Genomic DNA, 25,994 nt, shown 5'->3' with positions numbered 1-25,994 from the left:
TATTTAGATATGGGAGTCACCATTAGATCCGAAATCTTTAAATTGGGGCATATTTATTTAAGTCAAGTATGAAAGTCTATATGGGAGGTCTTTCATTTCTGTATTCTTCAATTTTTAGACGTTTCTTCTATATTTTCTAAAATTTTACCTCTATTCTCTATATTCAAGCGCACCATTATTTTCAATTCTCTACTTTTTGACCTATCTATTCTTTATGCTTTTTGCCCTTTTATACTGCACATTTTGCCAATTATTCTGTATTCTGTAAACCCCATCTATACCCTCAAGTTTGCATTAGACTATGCTTCAAATATCACGACAGATTTGCAGACACTTAAGAAAATCCTAAACAAAAACAGTTTGGCTTTCTGTTTAACTCCTTAATCATCGAATCAAACATTCTTAAAGAAACACGAGAAATCTATTTCAGAATCACTAAAGACAGGGATTTAAATATGCCAATGTTTAACTTGTAATTATCCGTCATCGTATACCTTATATTGATTCTAATAATGAAAGTGTGAAGTACAGTTAGGTTAGGTGAAGGGTTACCATTGTATGCCAAGTTCACAGTATATAATTTACTTTGTTTACTCAAAGATTTAAAACTCTACTTAGATTTCGATAATAGGAAAGTAATGGATCTTGCATAATTTGGTCACTTAGAAAAATAACGTTCTTCAACGTGTTTCAGAGGACCATATGGTTTAGTAATCAATAAAATCAATATTACCCAATAACTGAAGGCAAAATAAGTAATACATGTAGTGTCACATTTTATCAACGTTAATCGAGGCTGTTTCTATGTTTAATCCCTCAATTTACCCACTGGGTGTATTGTTTTCCCTCAATTTACCCACGGGGTGTATTGTTTTATCTTTCTGTTTAATGATAAACTACACAATCAACATATGGTTTGTAAAAGTCTTTGCATACCATTCGTTCCTGGGGTAATATGGGATTTAACTATGAATAAGAACAATTGTTAAAGTTGTGGATAAATTGGAAATCGGATTATTTATTGAAACTTTTTTCCACGGCAACCTATAAATTTTTAAATAAAATTGTTATCTCAAAAACACACCTGCAAAATGTTTTAAATGATTGTTATGCTTGCTACATTTTTTTTAACGTTTAATATTTGCCTTGTCATTCATTTAATACCAACAAGTCCAGAAATATTTTTCCCGCTAAAAATTCTAGCTTTTACAAAACGTGTCAAAGACCTGTCTTAATGTTTCTACAATTCTGTCCCATTACACAATTATTCCCTTTAAAAAAAATGGACTTGCATTAACTAAAGAAAATGTTGGTCACGACGAAAGATTTCCTCGAACAGCCTTTAACTCAAAAAAGGAAACTTACAATATTTGCGCCTTCAATTCACCAAGAGATGTTATTAACAGAAAATTCATCATCTGACTACAGACTAACAAGTTCAAATTGTACTTTTAATTATATCAATGGCCACAGCTACACTGTTTTGAATATGATTCTATTATGATATAACGACTGGTGCCATATGTAAAGCTGGATCTGCTAACTTCTATATTTTGTATTTTGGAGAGCAATCTATCCGTAAACAACGCCCTGTGCATGTTCTTTTCGACCAGACAGGAAAAATTAAAATTATCATACAAATGGAATTATACACCAGCCAACCTTGATTAGGTTTTAAAAACAATAGAAACTCGTTCAACTATATTAGCAACAAGTTGGCTATCAATATAGTTCTATAAATTGATCTTCAATAAAATTATTATGTTTTAACACGCGTGTGTATTAACTGAGGCTAAATAGCACATTGCAAATATTTACATTATAAACAGACGTTCCACTTATTACACTGTCACGATAACATGTGACTATTTATTTTTAACGTCTTGATTATCATCTAGATTTTAAATCTTGACTTTCCTTTTTCACAAATATATTGTTTAAAATTTGCTCAAACATCGAAATGATTTAGTTTACCATATATGGTAACAATAGTAATAAGTCATGATGATAATGTATACATTAACAGTTGTAAGATATCTAGGGGCATTCCTGTACCACAAGTTGAGTAGACCACTCCTCCCCCCTTTTCCCCAAAAAAAGGTTTAAGAAAATAAACATTCACAAAACAAAACGATTGGAATGAAGTGAAAGTTAGAAGATATGTAGGGGCTATCCAGTACCATATGTCTAATACCCCCCCCCCCCCCCCCCCACCCTTCCCAAAAATGAAATGAATAAATAACAAAAATGTAAAAACTGTTTTTGGAAGATGACTGTAGGGTGAATTACGATGAAAAAGATGTAATAAATTATGCTATTTTAGCAACATGTTGGCTGTCCATTTAATTCTACAAATTGATTCCCAATAAAATTATGATTGTATAATTATGTTTTAACACGCATGTGTATTAACTTAACGCATTGTAAATATTTGCAAACCATAAACAGACGTCCTACTTTTTACACTATCGCGATAACTTGTGACTTGATATCATCCAGATTTAAGTTTACGTCTTGACTATGATAGTATATTCTTTATTTTTCAATCTTCTCTTTTTAAAATAAAAGTAGATTTTATTTTGCAAAAATATCTGAAATGTGAGGATTTACCATATTTGGAAACAATAATCACAAGTCATGATGGTTATTTATACAATTAAATTAAAAAGATATCTAGGGACAATCCAATACCATATGTCGAATAGTGATTCCCTTCAACTAAACACCCCCACCCCCAAACAAAAAAAAAACATAAAATAAAGGTACCAACAATTTGTTTATAAAACATGCACAAATGGATCACCAAATTCAGCTTATAAACCGAAAGAGAATGAAGTGAATCGGATTTGCATACTATCAACCCTCTTAAACATATTTTGAGAGAAAGAACTCGCTAACATTGCTAGAAAATTATAACAAGAATATATCGAATTTTGGTGTTTGAATGTTTCAATTTTTAGGATAATCTTGTACATTCTTTTCCATAGTAATAAACCCTACAATCATCTTCCAAAAACAGTATTTACTTTTTTAATCTCTAATCTCTCTCTCTAAATATATATATATAAACACGAAATTGCGAAGTAGTAAATTTACCTCAAGTTTGACCAGCGAGGCTAAAGCATCGCGTTATTCCTCCAAATTAGTTCTGATCCTCTTTATGAACAGTTTCTATACTTACTATATAAGTTCATACATGTACATGTGATTCTTTCAACTTAGTATATTTTAGTGTAAATGCACCTAATAGTATATTTTAGTGTAAATGCACCTAATTTAATCAACATAATTGCAAGTGAAGATGTCATCAGTTAAATGGTTGACCATTAGAATAAAAACATAAAAACTGTTACTTACTGATTTACGTATTATGCCAATCCTATGATAACATTTAAAATACTAGAAACTCTCTAAATTTTTCAAATATTAAGTATGACCATTGATAAAAGTTGTCCACGCCTACAAAAATCACTTATCGAATGTCGTTAGATACAGAAAAATACAGAAATTCGCGTCCTTAGATATATGACCTTATTAAAGATAGTAATTCCAGAGAGAACTAGCCATTTGTGACTTGTAATGTTGTGGTTCACTGATTTTTTATAATATTTGAACAAGATAGTTTACAATTCTATACGGTCTAAATATTTAAATTTCAATCATGCAAAATTGGTTTATGTAGATTTTTCTTTATTGTTTGTGTATTTTGTCAACATAGTAAATATAGCGTTGTATACTAAAGCTGTCGTTTTAGGCCATGTCTTTTCTAATATTTGTTTCTGGTCAATTTAGGTTTTAAAAAAAACAATGCAACTCATTTTTTTTTACTTCAAATGAAAACAACCATTTACTAATACGATGAAATAATAAGAAAACGTTTTAGTGCCACACACACCTCTTTTAAGATTTCTTCCTTTGTTATCGTTTTAATCTTTGTGTGGTAAAAATAAAGTTTGACGGCATTTTTATTTTAAAACATGATTATCATTCTTGTTGAAAAAAAAAATTCTAGCAATCCAATGATGTAAAAACTTAAATTTATCAGTATAAAATTGAGAAAGGAAATGGGGAATGTGTCAAAGCGACAACAACCCGACCATAGAGCAGACAACAGCCGAAGGCCACCAATTGGTCTTCAATGTAGCGAGAAACTCCCGCACCAGGAGGCGTCCTTCAGCTGGCCCCTTAAAAAAATATGTATACTAGTACAGTGATAATGGACGTCATACTAAACTCCGAATTATACACAAGAAACTAAAATTAAACATCATACAAGACTAACAAAGGCCAGAGGCTCCTGACTTGGGACAGGCGGAAAATTGCGGCGGGGTTAAACATGTTTATGCGATCTCAACCCTCCCCTTATACCTCTAGCCAATGTAGAAAATAAACGTGTATATATGCAACGTTTCTTCATCGCTGAGAAAACTACGCATTTTTTTTTAAAACTAAAAACAAATTCCGGTAAACGTATGACTGAGGCAAATTCTCAGTAGAATCTTTTTTTCAAGTTCCTTTAATACAAACAAATAGTTATATAAACCATGTCCCTCTAACGATGAATGGTGTGTGCCATAATTTCTAATGTTCCCTTTAAAAACTTAGTTGGATTTCAAAAATTTTTGATGAAAAAAACGTGTATGAATAGAATTGAAGGAGATGTTGGGAATACGTCATCGTCAATTTGATACAGTATTCAAACGACAAAAACAGAGACAAAGATTACATGGTGTTTTTTTTTAAAGATTTTACTCACCCTACATAAAACCCTTTGCATCCATAGCATTTCGGGATTCCAGTGGCGGATTAAGAAATGTTCACATTAAAGGGGATGACTCTGACTGCCCAAGATATTGCCCGTCCAAGTCATGCTTAAGTTATTCCCTATTCATTCACCTATTTTTTCCCACACATAAGAGCTCCCCACCCCAAATCCGCCTCTGGTTTTGGATCTCGCCGCAGTGTGATTCTACCTTTCTTAACAGCAATGAGACCAATAACAAGGAAAACATAACTTGGCCTTTAAGCAGGTTGTATAACTTTATAAATTTGCATGTATACAAAACGTTGATACATGTATATGATAATTTATAATATAAATTTAGAATAGTATATACATTTGCTCAATATTTGCAAATATAATTATCTAAACAAATATAAACAGCAATAAAAACGACCATCTTAAGGCTTTCTATTTCATGCATGATTTTATGTCATGGATGGATACCTCATATGATTTCGTTTCTTTTCAATCTGAAATTCTTTTAAATAACTTTGATCGTTTTAAAAAAAAACGTCTGCTTTTCACAAATGTCGACGTCAAAAGGAGAATTTTGAATCAATCACTTGGCTGCGAAGATCGATAACCTAACTAAAAACCAAAATCTAACGATGTAGTATTAAGGACACGGTGGCATGAGCACATCTGATACAATGTAACTGATTTGAAATTAAGATTTTGCATCCTATTATATGAAATTTTCACAATTTTTTACTTACATATTCCTAATTTGTATTGGTTTAATTTACTGCCTAATTTACACGTGTTAGGTATAAAAGAGAGATGTGTGTCCTTACTCCTGACAAAACAAAACTGCATTTAGGTTAATGCGGAGATTATAGGAATGTAGATAAACTAGTTTTTTTTATAAACTAGTAGACTACATAGAACAATCTTTTCGAATTACGCGGTGCTTATATATTACAGTAACCAGTAAGATTTGGACAATTGGAACTTAGAAATAAATCAAATTGAGACATTATATGCTAAATGCTATGGTGACAATTTGTTAATCCGTTTATCTTTCCCTTTACATGTCTTTGTGTTTAATTAATTCTATTGTTAAGTTCATGTTTGTCGTAATGGAAATCACATTGACGATGACAAGTTAATTCGTTGGACACTAATCCTTTTCTATAGATACTGTTTTTTATATACTTTTGTATGTTATTTTGAAGTCAGTTAGGTCTAAGGTCTGGTACTTTCCGGACCTTCCTAATAAAGTTTAAAGTATTGGTATTTCGTCTTTTAGTTACTATAACACGGAAAACTCCCGGTTATACTTAACCCAAACTGCTCAAGCTTAATGGTGACAGGGAGGCAGGCACCACAACTAAATTCGTGTTGCCCTACTGCAAATGTAAGGTTTTGTGAATAAGGTGCTTCATTTCTTCATTTGCTTAATATTATGCCATTTTTGTTATTCTTTATTTATGTTGTCCATTTTTCTCTATTCTTAATATTTGAACTCCTAATTAATTTCCTTCTTTTGATTTGTTTGCTTATTTATCTGTATTCTTTCAATTTTTGGCTCTTTATATCTAGAACTTTACACCTTTCACATTGGGACTTTTTTCTGTCAAAAACAATTAAAAATATCAAGCATTTTATAAGATTTTCAAAAATAGAATTCTGAACAAAAAATGTCTAAAAATTAGTATGGGTAAGTGGGCTAATTTGTAAATGTCACTACATCGGTAAAACCAGAGGATTCCGAAAATTATACAAAAATGTCATAAACAATAGTAGCGAATATCCTCAAGGACATGTGTACTTCGAAGCATCATATATAGATCATTTTCAACCTCCATACAGCCTTACAGTGTATAACTAAATGTACCTGTAAAAAATACTCCTTTTTTTAAATGATGCTTGATTTTTATCTTTTCGCGCTTTGTAGGTTATCAAGAATTATGTTGGTGTCAATAATTAATAAAAATAAAAGCGAATAGGTTATTAACCTTTCGAATAGGTGAAGTTGACATATTATTCATTCATTGTTATTCAGTTAATTATTCGTGGAATGGGGTGAAATTTGAAAAACAATGAACATAGATATTGGTACTCTATTTCAGGCTTAAATTTCAATTGTTAAACTGCTGGTTCATTTAATGATATGTTGTATATATGTAGTGAACTTATTATAATAACTGAATGTCAATAATATTCGTTGAAAATATGACTAGAGAGTTGTCATATATATGCACTCACACCATATCTTCTTGTGTCTATTTGTAACATTCAATTTTTGTTGTTCCATCTGCGAAATAGGACAAGTGTTGAATGCTAAATATTCTGTCGAACAGACGGACGTATCCACAGACGGATATACACTGCCCATCTTCTTTCGTAATCGGGACATAATGTACCAATTTGGCAACACCCAGGTTTAAATGGTAACTTATTTCCAATGACGTTTCAACACGAACAAAAGAGACGGGTAATTTGTATTATCGCTATTTTGTGTATTTTTCCTTTGATCTTTTTTTTTGTGATAATTTTTTTTATCATGCTACTCGCTTGAGATGGAAAATTATCGCTAGAAACTAAGGAAGCACGTGGCATTGCTAATGAAATTGACACGACATTGATCGTCACAGGTAAAAAAGCGATAAACAGATTATCATTTGTCATCTTAACTTGATTGCTTTTCTCGCTTTCGCCGTCGCGGCTCAAGCGAGAAAATCAATCTCGTTGAGATGATCAACGATAATCTATAAGTATTTGCTGTCAGATATAGATAATAATTTTAGCAAATTAGCAAATACATGGTTTTAAATGTTACACAGAATGAAAATCGATGCATGCGAGACTTAATAATGTTCAATTAAATGTCATAGAAATGTGAATAAACAATGACAAAAGTAAAAATGATCAAAGCCCATTTATCTACACGAATTGGCTTATTTGTAAGAGAAATATGCAGCTTAGTTTAATGGTATACATATCGAAGAAGCACGATTGTAGAATGTCCAGAGGAAATTTATCTTGACGAATAGGCTTATTTGTAAGGGAAGTATTTAGCTTAGTTTAATGGTATCAATATCGACGAAACACGTTTGTTTGGATGAAATACATTGATAGACAAGTATTTGAATTCAAATATATTGAAAGAGAAGGGGAAGGAAATATGTGGTTTTTCCTAAAAGTGCTTTATTTTCTGAAGATGCATTAGGCTATCATTTGTTGGGTAAAACCTTTGCGAATACACAAGGCGCACCATCAATCAATTTTGTTTTGGTGGCTACGTGTTGCATTCCTCAGTTATATATACAGTGTTTTGCGGACTGTTAATTTTTTTGTGGCCTGGGTATATTGTCGGCCATTTGTAATCCTATAATTGTGTGGATTGTAGTTCGATCTTCAGTTTTATTAACCTTTGTCATTTTCATTTTTTTTCTTCTTCCACAATTTTTCAGTATCTCCTTCGTTGTGGTATAGTTATTGACAAACATCTTGCCGCCCGTCTTATCATTTTTAATTGTGCAATCTTTTCTAATTTGCTTGTCCTGTTCAAATATTTATCATTATTGATATTTTCAAACTCACGTCAATTCGTGCCTTTGTATTCATAAAAGATAAAAAGACATGTTTAAAGATCAATCACTTTGGATCATCAAGTTAATATGTAACGTTTATAAAATCCTAACTCGAAAGATTTGTATAACTTTATATCAAAGACTTTGACTTTAATAGGTTTCCTTTTAGTTACTTTTAAATTATTCTTTTGAATACTTTCTCCTATAATTTCTGTTGATCAATACATTATAGATTAGAAAGTTCTATCAATGATTTTTCAATACTTTTTGAATTTTGAGTCTTGATTCATACACCGGTAACATATATGATTGAATACCTGCTCAATTAAATCAGTGAAAAAGGTAAAGAATGTGGCGGATCCAGAACTTTTCCTAAGGGGGACCCGCTGACTGACCTAAGGGGGAGGGGGGCCCGCTCCAGTCATGCTTCAATGATTCCCTATATAATCAACCAAATTTTTCCCATGAAAGGGGGGCCCGGGCCCCCAGGCCCCCCTGGATCCGCCTATGTAATAAAGATTTGCTTAGGTGTAGTATATCATAATGATGAAGGCGGATTGTCAAAACACCTTTAACAATTTCAGTTTCTATACAGCCGGGTACTTGAATGACTTTAATCCACACAATTCACTGAGTTTAAAGATACTATTAAAAGTTTATTATTTGATCAAATATCATCTTTACTATTTTGTATTCCCGTTGTCAATGAATGTACATGTATAAGGTTTTAGTTTAATTGCCTCTTATTGTACCATGTAACGGAGTATATCTGTCAAAGAAGTGGGAAGGCGGGTCGGATCAAACAAACGATTACCCTGAGACAGGAGTTGCAGACGACTGCACTATCGCGTGGACTTGCAAGCCACCAGCAAAAGTTACACAGTAAAATAATCCTATTTGTATGATACTAAAAAAGAAGGTAAAATAGAATTGGAATACCCGTTATCATTTATTTTTATTTGTTAAGGTAGCACAATACAAAGATTTTATAACTCCAACTCCCAAGTTTTAAAATGCTGTAACTTTCTTAATAATGCTTGAAAATTTATAAAAGTGGTAGTTTTGGATAGCTAACTGATTACTCTTTCAAATTAATGCAATGTTAGTATTATGCAACAATTATGTAACCAATTATAATGTTAACTGTGTCTAAAATATTTTTCACCAAATTTCCACTTTTAAATGAAATTAGCTTCTGCATAGGTACATGTATCCCTAGAGGGTTGATTTTATTATATGTTGTTCCTATGGCCATTATCTACTAGAGGGTGTCTTAGATTTCAGATAGAATGTATAGAACAAATGTTACACCTAATTAAACATGATCTTCTTTTATGTGGTTAGGATGTTTACACTAATTAGAGATTTATGAGAGAATGGAATCCCATAGTGACAATTTGAGACACCCTTTTGAAGCCCATGATGTGTTGATTAAGATTTCTTTAAAAGTATCATAGTTAAAGAGATGATAGAGCTAAATTTATTCAAGTGAACTTACCCACATTTTGCCACAAATTACATAATAATTGATTACATAATGATTGCATAATAAAAATATTGCATTCATTTAAAAGATTAATTTTTTATCTATCTATATATACCTCTTTTATTATTTTCTATGCATTCATAAGAAAGTTACAGCATTTCAAAGGTTAGTGATTGGAAGTAAAAAAAAATCTTTGTATTGTGCTACCTTAATATGAAGTACAACAAGCTGTCGAAAACAAGCATACAAGTGTTGTCGTGCAAAGCATACGTGACGGTATTTCAAAGTAACGGAAAAACAGGAAGTAGGTGTCTGACAGATCTAGATCGGAAAAGCGCACACATGATACAACTCATCAATATCAAGCTAATGATCGAAAAGTCGTTATGTTCAGTGGTGTTGTAGAAATGTGTGACGAAAATTTATAAGTTAAAATATGAAATGTTAAAAGTATTGACAGACGTTCATTTTTTTTACATAAATAAGGCCGATAGTTTTCTCGTTTGAATTGTTTTACATTGTCTTATCGGGGCCTATTATAGCTGACTGCGGTATGGGCTTTGCTCTTTGTTGAAGGCCGTACGCAGTGGCGGATCCAGAGGGGGGGTTCCGGGGGTCCGCACCCCCCCTTTATTTTGGCCGATCAATGCATTTGAATCGGGACATATGTTTGCACCCCCCTGCACCCCCCCTTTGCCCTGGGCTAGCACCCCCCCTTTCGAAAATTCCTGCATCCGCCACTGGTACGGTGACCTATAGTTGTTAATGTCTGTGTCATTTTGGTCTTTTGTAGATAGTTGTCTCATTGGCAATCATCCCACATCTTCTTTTTTATATAGAACGGCAATAAGCAACGGTTTTCATTATTCGCTTCCACTGGAAACACCTTTTAGTCGGTTTACTGTATTTCTTTATTGAAACAGGTTTGATTAGTAAGCAGTATTAACTTGTACGGTTGTTCTAAACCTCAGTGTGTTCGACCGCAAGTGCAAATATCTTCATCTTTCTAATGAGGTCTGATCTATTTGTCTATTTTTATCTGTTCTAAATGTAGTATATGATGTTTTACACTTTTGAATCTTTTTGCTTTATTTCAGTTCACAAGTGAAGATCAACAAATCAAGAAATTATAGAAAGACATCCTTCATAGGAATTTTTGCTTTGTGTGCAAGTACATACAAATATTCAATGAATATTTAAAATAAATAGGTTATGCTAGTAACTGCTTGCCTCGATTGCTCACGTATTGTGTAAGAGATTTACCTTTTTGGGGACATGATAACAATTATCATATAATTATAAAACAATCTTAAAATTTAAAACAATTTTAATTTTTCAAATACCAGATATCCCTGCGAAGCTCCTTTAAGGTCGAACTGAAAGCAGTATAACTAAACACAACCGAATTTTGCCTCGAGCTACATGTACATGAATCGTAAAAAAACATATGTTCATCGAATATCAAGAATAAAGCATCAAATTGACCTTTTCTGATTACCAAGGTAGTTTCACCACATTATTTTTAAGTATGAAAATATTTTCTTTTTTTAGCACGTGGTCACACTGTCATTTAGTTTCAAATAATCTCAATTATTTCAATACTAGGTATTCGCACGAGGCTCTTGCACATGTCAAACTGAAAGCAATTTGTCTGAACGCTATTGAATATTACCTAAAAAAACATTGCTTCATCAGTATTCTTTTTTTTTCGAACCAAGACGTGCAAATAATCATGATATGCTTTCCCAGTGCATTACACGATTTTGTAGAGTTATGTTCGAGACAAAATGTTCATGAATTGTGTATGTGCCTGTCCCAAGTCAGGAGCCTGTAATTCTGTGGTAATCGTTTATTGCTGTGTAACATATTTGTTTTTCGTTCATTATTTTGTACTTTAATTAGGCAGTTAGTTTTCTCGTTTGAATTGTTTTACATTTGTCATTTCGGGGCCTTTTATAGCTGACTATGCGGTATGGGATTTGCTCATTGTTAAAGGTTGAACGGTGACATATAGTTGTTAATTTCTGTGTCATTTGGTCTCTTGTGGGGAGTTTTTCTCATTGGCAATCATACTACATCTTCTTTTTATATGAAGTAAAAAATATAACACGCTTAATAGCATATAACCAAAAGAGCAATACACAACAGCTTCAATTGTCTAAGGTCAACTTTGCCTGAGGGAATTCAGCCTACGTTGCTTTACCACAATAACATATGTTTTATATGAACTGGGAGTTATAGATCAAAATATTTTTCTGTTTGAATTTTATTCATTATCGACTACCACAAGGCCCATATCACTGCTGATATCGTTTCGCGTCAAGGTACCATCATCCCAGCTTCCAAATAAATAATTTGCATATCCAATTATAAATAATTATGTCTCATTCTATAACTTATGAATTCTGAAAGTTCATATAACAATATCCTTCATGCCCTTGGCCTGTAGATGGGATGTTATAGTAAAATAAAGCAGAGTCTCGGGACTGAATGCTTGCTTATTTCGTACTTGGTTGAATTGATGGCTTAAATGAACTTAATGTCATTGAACCAGAATACGTCATTTTCGTTGGTTAAGACAATGATGTCTAAATAAGATTTATAATTCTAACTTAGACAGGTAATGTTACTTTTTGTTTCCAAAATCTACCAGCAATCAAGGAGGAAAAACTCTCACAATAGACCATATTCATCGAATAATCACGTCATATACACTTTGACGGTAACTTATATCAAAAAGTTATAATTTGTTTTCGACTATTCCATCTTGCAAACTTGGAACCCTTTTAAATCCTAAATTTCTTGATAATAAAAAAAAATGCGTTGCTGCTTTTTACCTGACCATCGAAAATCTATCAGAAACCGTAACGGATGCATAACAAGGAAAACACTTCATTTGTCTTTCTTCCTTTTTGGTTTTCAAATCTTCTATGCTGTGTGTTTATTTGTCGATTTTTTTTTATCAAACTGTCGACCTTGATTTAACGAAAGAAGTTTATACATGTCTTTTATACTTACAATGTATATCATGAACTACTTATATATATTAAATACTTATAAATTTATACATGTACGCTACAAACCGGGAAGTCTGAAACAGCCAGCTTGCTTACATGTAATGCACACGAGTTGACAATTCAGAGTAAACTATGATAAGACTGTAATTACGCAACTATTTTGTTTATAACCTCATATACCCGTCAAAAAGTTTTTCCTGGTTTCACCAAATACGGATTTAATGAAACTGCCAAACAGAAATATTTAAACCATCATAAATAGCTCAAACGATCCGAATTCATCCCGTATTGATCAATTCGTAAACAAAAAAGATCCTTTACAACCTGTCTTTGACTTTGGTCGTAAATGTGACCTGTGACCTGTCACCTAGTAGATTGAGAACACCACCTTAATCAATTGAAACATCTTTTTAACCGGATATGACGGAATAATCACTATAACTCAAAGTCTTAATAAATCGGAATTTCACTGAATGTTAGGCAAATTAGAAAACCCTGTAACAACGATACTATTAGACAAACAAATTTAAAAAAATAGCGAACTCCAAGGAAAATTCGAAACCGAAAAACACATCAACCGAACTCGGTACAGGCATTTCCTTATGTAGAAAATGGTACAATGTAGATTAAACCTAGGTGTATAAAATTATAATCCTGGTACTTTTGATAACTAATTATAGCTAGCTAAAACTCTAAACAAACTTCACTTTATCATCATTGCAGTGGAACCATATCTCATTTAAGGGATCATGTTCTAGTGAGGGTAGAGAGTCGGCATTAAAGGGATCATGTTCTAGTGAGGGTAGAGAGTCGGAAAGGTCTTCATTTCTGTACTCTTGATTTTTTTGCAATTTTGCCCATTTTTCTTTTCTTTTTTTTTAATATTAGGACCCCATTATTAGTTTCGATTCTTGAATTTGTTTGTCTATGTTTTCAATTAGTTTTCCCCCTTTATTATCTATTTTTACCATTCTTCTCTATTCTGAAAACTCCATTCAAGTCCATCATGTAGTTTAAAACGCACTAAATGGAAATGTATCATCAATACTTACTAGCTATATGAGTCATATATTTCGATGTCTGGTACAAAGTTTAGTCTACAAAACACTTTGATGTCTAGTACAAAGTCCAGTCTTACAAAATTTTCTGTTTCTATTGTAACGAATATACACTGCTTATTTGCACTTAACATTCATCGTAACTGTACTGAATATCAGGAATGTACTTAAAACATAGTAATCTATGTTCGATATATCATGTATACATATTCCAATTAAAGTTCATTATATTTTATTAAAGAGAGACATACATACTTTTGTTTTGTTCTTGGCTAGTCCTTCTAAAGTATGATTAAATTTCTTTCGATTGTCTGAAACTACATTTCTCGAAATTGGTCAAGATATTTTCAAAGGTTAATTTCTGTACTTTGTGTCTTTTGTAATTTTTGTTAGATATTTGTCTGCTTTGTATCGATCTGATGAATTCAGCCTTTTTCACTAATTTTTATTATTCGTTGTAGTGTTGTACTGTTACACCACTGTCCCAGGTTAAGGCGATGGTTTTTACGCCAGCAAACCTGATGTTCAGTAGTTGTCGTTTGTTGATGTGGTTCATAAGTGGTTCTCGTTTCTCGTTTTTTATATAGACTAAACCGTTGGTTTTCCTGTTTGAATGGTTTTACACTAGTCATTTTTGGGACCCGTTATAGCTTGTTGTTCGGTGTGAACCAAGGCTCCGTGTTGAAGACCGTACTTTGACCTATAATAGTTTACTTTTACAAATTGTGACTTCGATGGAGAGTTGTCTCATTGGCACTCATACCACATCTTCTTATTTCTATTAACCCCGACGCACTCTGTGTATACATGTACATGCCTGTCCCAAGTAAGGAGCCTGAAGTTCATTGCTTGTTGCTTGTTGCTGTATGTCATATTTGTTTATTTTAAAAATATTTTGAAAAGGAGTAGGTCCGGTAAGGGCCGATTTTGGCCTCAAATTTCAAGTTCATCTAACGAAAGTTTTTTGACACTTTTTAAACACTTAAATGTCTATTTCAATTGATTCGATTAGTTTATGTGAAAGATTTTAACTGATTTAGTCATTAAAAACGCTCTGATTCAAGCTTAAATATGAAAAATCTATCAATATGCCAAAAAACGTCACTTTTTAGATGGTTTTTGTCAAAAATGAATGTGGCCGCATCCGTGTTCATCCTCAACCTTTATATATGTTTTGTATTATCATCAAATACAACTTACATTTCAATATTATGAATGAACACGAATGCGGCCACTTTCATTTTAGACGGAAACCGTCTAAAAAATGACCAAAATGTTAAAATTTTGAAGATTTCAGTAATTTAGCATTACTTAATGATTCTAAAACGCGATATTTGTGCATTGTATCGTCAAGAACAGCTCATATTTATGTAGCAGAAGCATTTTACTTTCCAAAATATAGCTTAAAGATTACATTTTCACAATTTTCTAAAGCTGCTATATTTTGGGGCCAAAAAGGGGTCTTAGTGAACCTACTCCTTTGTGTTTAAAGGAAAGTGAAAGAAATAATTCGTTTTAATTAAAAATTAATAAAGATCAACAATAAAGTCTACATTTAAATAATTTAGTTTATGTATGTTATCGTTTATTTTTTTAATCTAAAAAATTAAACCGCATACCTATTAGTCAAATATGTATATCATTAGATGATATTGCACATTTTTATCGTTTTAATATAAAATGCTGTCAAATGAATTAAATATACATATAAATGTTTGCTTAATTTTGAAAATATAATCTTTTAGTCTTACATGCATATATACAGGCACATGTATGCGTCAAAGAAGATTGGCAAATGTTCCTTGAATTGTTCATTAGACATCAAATATGTTGTCGCATCAATTTTCGTATGGTCAAAGTCACGCTGTCCTTAATCTAAAGAATACAGCAGTTAACAGAAAAACGAATATAATTAAGATAAAAAGACATGTTTAAATCAATCACTTCGGATTATAAAGTTAATATGTAATGTTTATAAAATCCAAACGACGTCAAACGGAGAATCATGAATCAATCACATGCGAAGCTCGATAATCTAACTAAAAACCAAAATCTAACGATGTAGTATTAAGGACACGGTGTCATGAGCACATCTGATACAACACTGATTTGAAATTAAGATTTTGCATCCTATTATGTGTTTTTTTCTTACATATTCCTAATTTGTATTGGTTTAATTTACTGCCTAATTTACACATGTTAGGTATAAAAGAGAGACGTGTGTCCTTACCCTTGACAAAACAAAACTGCATTTAGGTTAATGCGGAGATTATAGAAATGTAGATAAACTAGTTTTTTATAAACTAGTAGACTACATAGAACAATGTTTTTGAATTACGCGGTGCTTATATATTACAGTAACCAGTAAGATTTGGACAATTGGGACTTAGAAATCAATCAAATTGAGACAATATATGCTAAGTGCTATGGTGACAATTTGTTAATCCGTTTATCTTACCTTTTACGGTTTATTCTGGCTATTCCTACATTTTGATTTTTATAGGTAAAATAGTAAAATCTTATGTAGAAGTTCCCAGAATTTGTATGTAAACAATGGGATTATGTAGGATTATGTTGTAACAACAATTAATTAATTAATCAAGGTAAATCCAGGTAGTTCTTGCGGAAAATAAGGAAAAAGAATATAAATTCTATTACAATATTTTATATTCATTTAATATTTTAATATTTTATATATAAAATAATTAAAAAGCAAATTTGTGGTAAATAATATTCAAAAACAAATGTAATTCACTTATAAGCATTTGAAATTATTCAGGTGAAAAAAACATGAATACCGGTATATACAAATCAATTGTAAATGATATCAACTGAAATATATTATCTAAATTGTAGTAATTTTTCTTTGAAACAGAGCACTAAATTTTGAGTTACACTACATATTCATTGAAATAAAGAACCAAAAGTACACTAAATTGACATTAAAGCAGAGAACTTAAATTAACAGTAATAAATTTCACTTAATTAAAGACACAAGAGAATACAAATTCTGAATGAATGTTGAGTAGAGGAGAAGAAGCAGCTACATACTAGATTGGCGCAAATTCATCATTCTGTAACCTCAACTTGTTTTCAGAGTTGGAATACAAAAATTAGAACATGTGGTTCTGTATATTTCCATCTTCGAGTTTCTGTGTCGTTTTGGTCTCTTGTGGAGAGTTGTCGGCGCGCCGACAACTCTGAGACCAAAATGAAAACTATAGGTCACAAGATGGCCTTCGACAATGAGTAAAGCCCATACCGCATAGTCAACTTAAAGACCCCGAAATGACAAATGTAAATAAAGGCAACAGTAGTATACCGATGTTCATTTCAAACGAGAAAATTAAAGGCCTAGTTTATGTTCAAAATAATACACTCCAAAAAAATGTTACATAGCACCAAACAGCAACCACTGAATCTGGACAAGCTCTATTCAGAATGTGGTGGTGTTAAACTCGTTTGAAGGCCCCAATCCTCCCTCTAACCTGTACAGTGGAGTAAGCACAACATAAGAACAACACAGTTGAGAAGGCCGCTTAACTCATTAGATCGATACAAATAGAAATACATCTCACAAAAACACCAAGTAGATGTGGACGAGTACTTATACATCCTCTCAACAAAACGACAATTTATACAGATCTGAGAGTACTTGTAGTTACTGACAGTTCGTTCAAAGCCAATAACAACTTATAAATATGTCATGCATCTCAGACTAAAATATCAAGCTGTTCACATCCGACATCCTATGGATCATGTTCACCATCAGTTCGGTATTGCTAAGTGTTAAGCAAGAGCAAGGAAGGCTTCTTCTTGACTCAGCAATTTCAATAGTTAAACTGCTGGTTCATTTAATGATATGTTGTATATATGTAATGAACTTATTATAATAACTGAATGTCAATAATATTCGTTGAAAATATGACTAGAGAGTTGTCTCATATATGCACTCATACCATATCTTCTTATGTCTATTTGTAACACTCAATTTTTGTTGTTCCATCTGCGAAATAGGACAAGTGTTTAATGCTAAATATCCTGTCGAACAGACGGACGTATCCACAGACGGATATACACTGCCCATCTTCTTTCGTAATCGGGGCATGATGTACCAATTTGGCAACACCCAGGTTTGAATGGTAACTTATTTCCAATGACGTTTCAACACGAACAAAAGAGACGGCTAATTTGTATTATCGCTATTTTGTGCATTTTTCCTTTGATCTTTTTTTTTTTGTGATAATTTTTCTTATCATGCTACTCGCTTGAGATGAAAAATTATCGCTAGAAACTAAGGAAGCACGTGGCACTGCTAATGAAATTGACACGAAATTGATAACGTCGTCACAAGTAAAAAAGCGATAAACAGATTATCATTTGTCATCTCAACTTGATTGCTTTTCTCGCTTTCGTCGTGGCGGCTCAAGCGAGAAAATCAATCTCGCTGAGATGACCGACGATAATCTATAAGTATTTGCTGTCAGAAATACATTTGTAGATAATGATTTTAGCAAAATAGCGAATACATGATTTTAGATGTTACACAGAATGAAAATCGATGTATGCGAGACTTAATAATGTTCAATGGAATGTCATAGAAATGTGAATAAACAATGACAAAAGTAAAAATGATCAAAGCCCATTTATCTACACGAATTGGCTTATTTGTAAGGGAAGTATGCAGCTTAGTTTAATGGTATAAATATCGATGAAGCACGATTGTAGAATGAACAGAGGTCATTTATCTAGACGAATAGGCTTATTTGTAAGGGAAGTATTTAGCTTAGTTTAATGGTATCAATATCGACGAAACACGTTTGTTTGGATGAAATACATTGATAGACAAGTATTTGAATGCAAATATATTGAAAGAGAAGGGGAAGGAAATATGTGGTTCTAGCTAAAAGTGCTTTATTTTCTGAAGTTGCATTGGTCTATCATTTGTTGGGTAAAACCTTTGCGGATACACAAGGCGCACCATGAATCAATTTTGTTTTTGGTGGCTACGTGTTGCAGGCCTAAGTTTTATATGCAGTGTTTTGCGGACTGTTATTTTTTTTGTGGCCTGGGTATATTGTCGGCCATTTGTAATCCTATAATTGTGTGGATTGAAGTTCGATCTTCAGTTTTATTAACCTTTGTCATTTTCATCTTTTTCCCCCACCATTTTTCAATATCTCCATCGTTGTGATATAGTTATTGATTAACATTTTGCCGCCCGTCTTATCATTTTTTAATTGTGCAATCTTTTCTAATTTGCTTGTCCTGTTCAAATATTTATCATTATTGATATTTTCAAACTCACGTCAATTCGTACCTTTGTATTGATAAAGGATAAAAAGACATGTTTAAAGATCAATCACTTCGGATCATATAGTTAATATGTAATGTTTATAAAATCCTAACTCGAGAGATTTGTATATTTTCTATCAAAGAATATGACTTTAATATGTTTCCCTTTAGTTTCATTTAAATTATTCTTTTTAATTCTTTATCCTATAATTTCTGTTGATCAATACATTATACATTGTAGATTAAAAAGTTCTATCAATGATTTTTCAAATACTTGTTGAATTTTAAGTCTTAATTCATACACTGTTAACAGATATAAATTGGGTACCTGCTAAATTATAATAAGTAAAACCAAAAGCATAAAAATATAAAATCAGTTAAGAACTAATTGCTTGGGTTTAGTAGATATGATGAAGGCGGATTGTCAAAACACTTTTAACGATTTCAGTTTCTATTCAGCAGGGTACTTGAATGAATTTAATCCACTCAATTCACTGAGTTTAAATTTACCATTAAACGTTTGTTATTTGATAAAATTTCAGCTGAACTATTTTTTATTCCCGTTGCCAATAGATATAGGAAGATGTGGTGTGAGTGCCAATGAGACAACTCTCCATACAAATGAATGTTTAAAGGTTTAGTTTGATTGCCACTTATGGTACTTTGTAACGGGATATCTGTCAAAGAATTGAGAAGTCGAGAAACACACATAAAGTTTCCCCTGAAAAATTAGTTGAGACGACGGTACTAACCCATGGAGTTACACGATTACTTTACGAAAATAGTACGATTGTAGTAATTAGTTATCAAAGGTACCAGGATTATTATGTAATACGCCAGAAGCGCGTTTCGTCTACATTTGTAAAGACTCATCAATGACGCTTAAATCAAAATAGTTATAAAGCCAAACTAGTACAAAGTTGAAGAGCATTGAGTGCATGGATTTGCAAGCCACCAGCAATAGATACATGTACGTAGAAAATGACCATATTTGAAGGATACCAATTTCAGTGTACGTATGCTCAGCACATTAAAAAGTCAGAAACTTTGGATTAAGGGAAAATTACTCATGCGCTAATGGACATCGTCATTTCCTTCCCATGTTTAGCAAGCGGTTAAAACATATGATTACATGTGGCGAATTCATTATTCGGCAAATTGAATTCTAAGACTAATGATTGATAATCAGCACTGCTGTCATTAGAAAATCGTCGTGAAGTACCCATGGAACAAACATTATTTCAAGTGTATCCTGCAAAATTATAATCACAAAGACGCTTGGTGGATTTTAAAAGTGCAAAGCTACAGGCGGTCCCATCTACTGGTAAATGACGGCATAAAGACGGTCATAAATGACGAACTTTTCTGGTGAAGGACATAACTCAAAATTGTTCTATTAAAATACCAATTATTATTGTTCAGTACCATAAAATAAAGCTCTCTAAAATAAGTATACACGCGTTTTCGTGCAAAGCATATTTTTACTGTTGAGAGCATATCAAAATTACGGAAAACCGGAAGTAGGTGTCTGATAGATCGGAATAGCGGACACATGATAAATCTCATCAGTACCAAGCTAATGACCAAAAGGTCTTTATGTTTTGTAGTTTTGAAGAAATGCGTGACGACATTTATGAGTTAACAAATTGAAATATTAAAAGTATTGACAGACATTATAACCATGGACATTAGCAACGGTTTTGATTACTATATGTCCTGCTCTGGAAACACCTTTAAGCCGGTTTACTACATTTTTGACTCTTCACATTTTACTTCGCGGATTATTCAATGTGAAGAGTCAAAAATTAGTTTTATGGTTTAATAAATTCAAAATAAATAATAGCCATTCATTAAATCTACCAGCAATTCAGGGGATGAAATGCGCACAAAAGATCACATACACCAACTTATCACATAATACAATTTGTTGCCAGTTAATATTGCAAAAAATATTTGATGCGATTGTTTTATCGTGAAAACTAGGCCATTGTATTTTGAAATAATTACGATTTAAAACACCAATCAATTTCAAAAGTTTCTTTTAAATCCAAAAAATCGAGATAGTAAATCAAGATTAGGTTGCTTTTTACCAGACTCTTGGAAACCTACCGAAAACCGCAACGGATGTATAACAAGGAAAAAACGTCTATTGTCTTTTTTCCTTATTGGTTTTCAAATCATATATGCTGAGTATTTGTCGTTTTGTATCGAACGTTTGGCTTTTATCTATCCAAAGAAGTTTACACTCAGCTTTTGTACTTACAATATGTATCAATAACTACTTATATACGCATATAATTGATAATTTATTGATTAAATTTCTATTCATGAAATCTGCAAACCGGGAAGTATGAAACAACAACATACACGAGTTGAGTAAACTTAGATAATCTGGAATAATACGCAACCTTTTTTTATTACGTCACAGTCATATACCCGTCAAAACGTTTTTCCTGGTTTCAACAAATACGGATTTAATAAAACTGTCAAAGAAAATAATTAAACCATCATGAATATTTTTAACGATCAGAATGCATCCTGTATTAAATGAATTCGTAAAAAAACATGCTTTGAAACTTGTCTTTGCCATTGCTCATTAATGACTGTGACCTATAACCTGGACTATGATTGACGTGAACACTTTTTTTATCTGGTGATTTACCGTTAACTGTCAATATGAATTACTCAACCAGTCTTAATAAACCTGAATGTCACCCGAATTTTTTAATGTAAGGCAAACTAGAAAACCCTGTAAGAACGATACTACAATTTATCTTACTTCCTATACATTTCTAGGTATGTGATTGTTTAAAAGCGCCCTTTTGGAGACCGTGTATATTTCATATAAGGTAGAAGGGAGGCGGGGCTTATTTCATACACGGTTAGTAGTGGTGTTACGTTCCTTTCAAAAACAAAAAGGTACTGACAAAAAATCGTAAAGGTTTTAACAGACGAAGAAATTGATGATTGATATTGAAATAAATTCATAAAACACATTTAAACCTAACAAGTTGTTATCTGTTTTTGTAGGAACAATGGAAGTAGTTTCTTAATGCTAACAGTATTGAAGACTTGCTCATTTTACTAGGTCACTAGTCTAAATTTCATACGTTAAGATAGTCGGTAAAATAAATTCGTTACATAGTGTGCTAGTGACCTAATACGGTATATATATATGGAGTCAGTAACACACTATGTAACTAATAGTATTAAACAAAATTAACTAGTGAATGACTTCACTTTACCAGCACTGCAGGAGAACCATGTCATTAAAGGTATCATTTTTGAGTGAGATTAGACTGCCTGTGATGTTATTTTTATATCCTTTAATTGTTTAAACAATTTTTCAATTTTTTTTATTTTCTTTAAATTTAGCCCTCCATTATTAAGTTTGATTTTTGCATTTGTCTATGTTCTCAATGTTTTTGATAAGTTGTCCCTCTTTATTATCTATTTAAACTATTCTTTATTCTGTTAACCCCATCCCGGACCATAATGTAGTATAAAACGCAATAAATGGAAATTTGTCCACAATACTAAATCATAGTTATGTTGCATATATTTGGAAGCCTGGTACAAAGTTTAGTCTTACAAAGACTGTGATGTCTGGTACAAAGTCCAATCTTACAAAATGTTCTGTTTCTATTGTAACGAATATACACTGCTTATTTGCACTAAACATTCATCTTAACGTTGTACTGAATACCAGGAATGTAAAACATAGTAATCTATGTTCGTATATGATATATGTCACGTAAAAACTATTACATATTTCAATTAAAGTTCTTTATATTTATTAAAGAGCGACAAAAAAAAATTTCTAACTAATCGTTCTAATGGTATAATTAAACTGCTTTCGATTGTTTGAAACTGCATTTCTCGGACTCGGTCAAGATATTTTCAAATTTGTATCGACCTCTGTTTTTTGTGTATTTTGTGTTTTTGTTAAATAAGTTAAGGCTTTGTATCGATCTGATGAGATCAGGTCTTTTCCACTATTTTTTTAATATTAGATTTAGTATTGTACTATTACACCACTGTCCATAGTTAGGGCAAGGGTTTGGTGCCAGCAAACATGTCTATCCCCGACTAATTATATCCTGTTTATGCCTGTCCCAGTTAAGAGTCTGATGTTCATTGGTTGTCGCTTGTTGCTGTATGCAATATTTGTTTGTTGTAAAAATATCTTTAAAATTTGTGTGTAAGAGAAATGAAAGAAATATTTCGTTTTTAATCAAATAAAAAGATAGAAATCAATAAATAAGTTTATGAATGTTATCGGAATTTTGTTTAAGCTTAGAAAAAATAAACCGCATACCTATTAGTCAAGTATGTATATCATTAGGTATTATTGAAGATTTTTATCGCTTTTAATATAAAATGCTGTCAAAAGAATTAAATTCCAATACGGATGGAAAATAACATAGAAAATATAATCTATCAGTGTTACGTACATACATTCAGAAGCATGAATGCATCAAAGAAGATTGTTCTCCCCTTTTTTTTCCCCGTCTTAAAACATATTGAACCCCGAAATCTTGCATGTATAAGTTGTCTTATAAACTTTGTGCTTATTACATTTTCTATAAGGTATCTAATACATGTATGTATATCAGGAACCAAATAATCACCTTTGAAAACATGTTATTTTTTATGTACACATGTCTGCGAAATAAACCAGTCTTATGAATAAATAAAACATGTGAATTCTTTAGATTTCCCAATAATTATCTACAAGTGATATACCAAGAGAAAAAACCTGATTTATTCATTCAGTCAAGCAGTGCATGTGAATTTATATAGAAGATAATAGCGTTCTTCACAAATTTGAAAACAGAACACTTGCAACTGATATGATAACAACTATTTCAAGGACTATTTTTTCTTGTTTGTTCATTTGAAGAGGGTTTGTATGGGCTTTATATAATTGCGAATAATGGGCGAACTGTTCATAATAAATGGCAAAAAAAAAAGCATTGAGATTAAAGGACAAAATATATAAAGAATACAGAAATATGATCTAGCAAACTAAAAACACAGAAAAGAAGGACCTCTCTCCATACCCTATTTAAAGTACGCATGCATTTCCTTATTACAACTTACAGTGAAAGTTTGCTTATTCCTTGACATATCTTTAAAGTACAAGTAGTCCATAAATATATTACCTTCTGTTCCATATAGGTTTTTTCTGCTATAACTTATATGCACAAGTGTTAAATTAGTTTTAATAATATAAACAACTTGATGTATATCTCATTGAAAAATACATTTACAAACTTAATGAAATGATAAATATTCGCTTGTTGGATCTAAACTCAAGCATGTGCGAGTTTCTATAGTAAGAAACGAATCGATTTCTAAAGCTCTATTCTACGTGTAAAGTATTTAATTAAGTACGTTCATTGTGCGCCGGTGTGGACTGAATTGTTAGTTGTATTTGTCTCTTCTTTGTTCTCAAGTCAAACCACGCGAGAGTTTCTCTTGTCACAAACTAATCTGTCTTCTATTAACATTGATTAGACGTGTAAATCTTTTTGAATTAAGTATGGACAATTGAAAGTATTTCGATCTCACATTGGAAATATTGATAATAAGAATGAATTCTTTATTTTCAGAAGGCAACGCAGTCAACAAAACAATCAATCCGGGTGTCAATAGCATTCTACATACATTGCCTGGTCAATATTGACAGTCATCTACAACTCCTAGCCATTATTGTAAGATGATGACGATGGTGGCATATATAAGCTGGGAATGATATACTGACAGATATACTAGTCCCAGATATAATTAGATATCATAATTTTTAAAAGATAATTTACATAATCAAAACAGTAATTATACATAAGAAATTATACCATGCTATAAATACAATGTTTACTAGAGTACATACAAAATAGTTCTCGAAGGAAACGAGTATTCCTTATATTTCTGTTTGTTTATTTTTGTGTATTCTGTAATTTTCCTCTTTTATCTCAACTTTCGCGCATTATTTGGAATTTTGTAAACTGCATACAAATTGTATTGCAGTACAAAATATGTATCGCTTACATGCAACATACAACAGTTTAAGCGCCCGATGCATAACTGTGCCAATCAGTTTGCTGACGTTTTGATATTCCCCCCAGGTTTGATAAACAGTTCAAGCACCAGATGCCTGCACCAATCAATTTCCGGACGTTTTGATATTTCCCTAAGGTTTGCTTTAACATATTCTTCAGATTTTCTCTTGTAATAATCAATTAATCTTGTAGTGATATTAATCGCATAGTCAATAATACATTATTTTCAAAAGTCTACAAAGTTAAGATATTATCAAAAGTTGCATGTATATGCTAATCACAATGGCAACGAGAGCGTGAACGAATTGTTTTAGAGGTAGACTGGAAAATGCTGCAAAAAGTCAAACACTTATCATGTTTATTATAATTTATCGTGGAACAATTGGACATGAATGACAACCTACAATGTACAATGTAACATTTCGTTTCGTCCTGGCCATCGTCTGTATGCCACTATTTTATGTTGAAGGATAAGAATTGGGAAAAAACGTTGCTCAGTCTTGTGTTTTGTGTACTGTTAATAATAATAAAACAAAAAGTTAAGATGTGGTATAGTTGCCAACGCTCAACAGGAGACTAGATGACACATACATTAACAACTATGTGTCACCGTACGTCCTTCAACAACGACAAATGCCCATACCGCATAGTCAGCTATTTTAGACTTATGAATTTGAACGTCTTATATTTTGCTTTTTTGTTTTACTCAGAATTGATTCTATTGTAAGACATTCAGACTTGTCCCTGCTCTTCTTTA

At 32.0% G+C, this 25,994-nt stretch overlaps 1 protein-coding gene across 3 annotated transcripts in view; it reads right to left on the bottom strand.

Annotated features, from left to right (window-relative positions):
* LOC139503827 (sphingomyelin synthase-related protein 1-like) overlaps positions 1-25,994 on the bottom strand; it is a 54,385-nt gene that overhangs the window by 15,120 nt on the left and 13,271 nt on the right. Inside the window, exon 1 of one of the 3 annotated variants that reach the window (XM_071293759.1) lies at positions 3,358-3,594. The exons of 1 other annotated variant lie outside the window; for it this stretch is intronic. The gene's annotated coding sequence lies outside the window, so the exon portion shown is untranslated. Of the gene's footprint in view, positions 1-3,096; positions 3,230-3,357; positions 3,595-25,994 lie in introns of those variants that run through there. One more of the 3 variants, XM_071293762.1, reaches the window with a different exon arrangement.

The sequence above is a fragment of the Mytilus edulis genome, chromosome 14 (assembly GCF_963676685.1).
Source record: "Mytilus edulis chromosome 14, xbMytEdul2.2, whole genome shotgun sequence".
Lineage (NCBI taxonomy): Eukaryota > Metazoa > Mollusca > Bivalvia > Mytilida > Mytilidae > Mytilus > Mytilus edulis.
The sequence above is the reverse complement of the archived record's forward strand: the minus strand, read 5'-3'. Positions and strand labels throughout refer to the sequence as shown.